We start from the raw sequence: 1,531 nt of genomic DNA, 5'->3' as shown, positions 1-1,531 counted from the left end.
GTCCTGGTGGACAAGAATCGGGTGCTCACGGCCACATGCCACCAGAGCAACAAGCCGCTGTGGGCTAGGATTGGGGATGGCCGCCTGCTGCTCCTTCAAGGCGAGCAATGACATAAGACTACTCGCCTGCTCCATCATCTACCCAAGTACCAGCAGGGCTCAGCCCCCATGCTTCCCAGGCACACAGAGGCGCATGACCTCATGCTGCTGAAGCAGGCCAGGTCTGCTGTGCTGGGGCTGGGGTGTCCAGCCTGGAGAGCAGTGCCGGGTTGCCGGCTGGGGTACCTTGGTAAACTGTAACGTGAAGTACAACAAGGGTCAGTGTCCACCAACAACATATGTGCTCGACTAGACCAGGGCCAGAGTGACTCTGGGGCCCTTTGGTTTGCGGTGAGACCCTGCAGGGTATCTTGCATGGGGTACTTACCCCTGTGGCTCCACCCAGCACCCAGCAGTCTTCACCGGGATCTGCAAATACTCCTCAGGGTCCAGAAAACCCTGAGCTCTAACTGATTGAGACCCCCATTGCCTTTTCCTCCTCAATGCCTGCCCTTCCACATCATCGATGAACATCTCTCTTGTTCCCTCCTTCCTGCTCCCCAGACCACACCGGGCCGAAAAGTCGTGGTAACATTTTGTTCTGAGCAGGGAGGAAGCTGGTCACCCAGTCTCTCAGAAAAGTTACCAAACCTGAGTGGGCACGTGGACTCACCCAACTTGATTTCTTCCAATACTCCCTGCTGTGCGGCTTTGAGCGAACCCAAAGGCCCTTTCTGAGCCACAGTTTCCTCACCTGGAAAATGGGTACAATGACATGCCTAGCTCAGCGTTGTGGGGATCCCCCTGGGGGACAGATGGGGTGTGTGAACCGTGATGGTACTGACCATGTGCTAATAAAAAAAAATTAAATAGTGGGTGGCCCCCCGGGGATTACTTTCAGCCAAACCATCCCACCCACTGCCATCGGGTAGATTCCGAATCATTGGGACCTTCTCCAAAGAATAAAATACACACACACACACATACACACACACACACACACACTAGCATGGCCCACGTCTCAAGCAGAAGCAGTCACGGGCAGACTAATATTAATTGTTACTCATTATTACATCCCTGACAGGAGCCCTGGGGTCACAATGGTTACTCACTGGGCTGCTAACCACAAGATCTACTGTTCAAAATCACCAGAAGTTTTCTACTCCCATTAAGAGTTACAGACTGGGAAACCCACCGGGGCAGCTCTACCCTGCCCTACAGACTCAATGGGAGTGAATTTTGTTTGGATATCTCCTCTGAGTGGTGCAAAAGGTTAACATGTTCAAAGGCTAACTGAAAGTCAGAGGTACAAATTACCCAGAGACTGCAGGACAAAGGCCTGGCCATTGTACTTCAGAAAAGCCAGCCATGGGAAGCCTCCTGGAGCCTGGCTCTCTTCTGATACCTGTGGGGTCGCTGTAAGTCAGAACCACCTTGGCAGCAACTGTGCTGCTGGGATAGCTTTAGCAATCTGGTGGATTGCTCGATATCA

At 52.8% G+C, this 1,531-nt stretch overlaps 1 protein-coding gene and 1 pseudogene across 1 annotated transcript in view; both read left to right on the top strand.

The window, feature by feature from the left end:
- On the top strand, positions 1-513 carry LOC115871470 (annotated as a pseudogene).
- The window catches only part of BTN2A2 (butyrophilin subfamily 2 member A2), a 19,718-nt gene that overhangs the window by 6,000 nt on the left and 12,187 nt on the right, over positions 1-1,531 (top strand). The gene's annotated exons all lie outside the window — the stretch shown is intronic.

This window comes from Echinops telfairi, unplaced genomic scaffold (genome assembly GCF_000313985.2).
Source record: "Echinops telfairi isolate 266 unplaced genomic scaffold, ASM31398v2 ScPeMD7_5868;HRSCAF=6743_0, whole genome shotgun sequence".
Classification (NCBI taxonomy): domain Eukaryota; kingdom Metazoa; phylum Chordata; class Mammalia; order Afrosoricida; family Tenrecidae; genus Echinops; species Echinops telfairi.
This window is presented reverse-complemented; position numbering and strand designations above follow the sequence as displayed.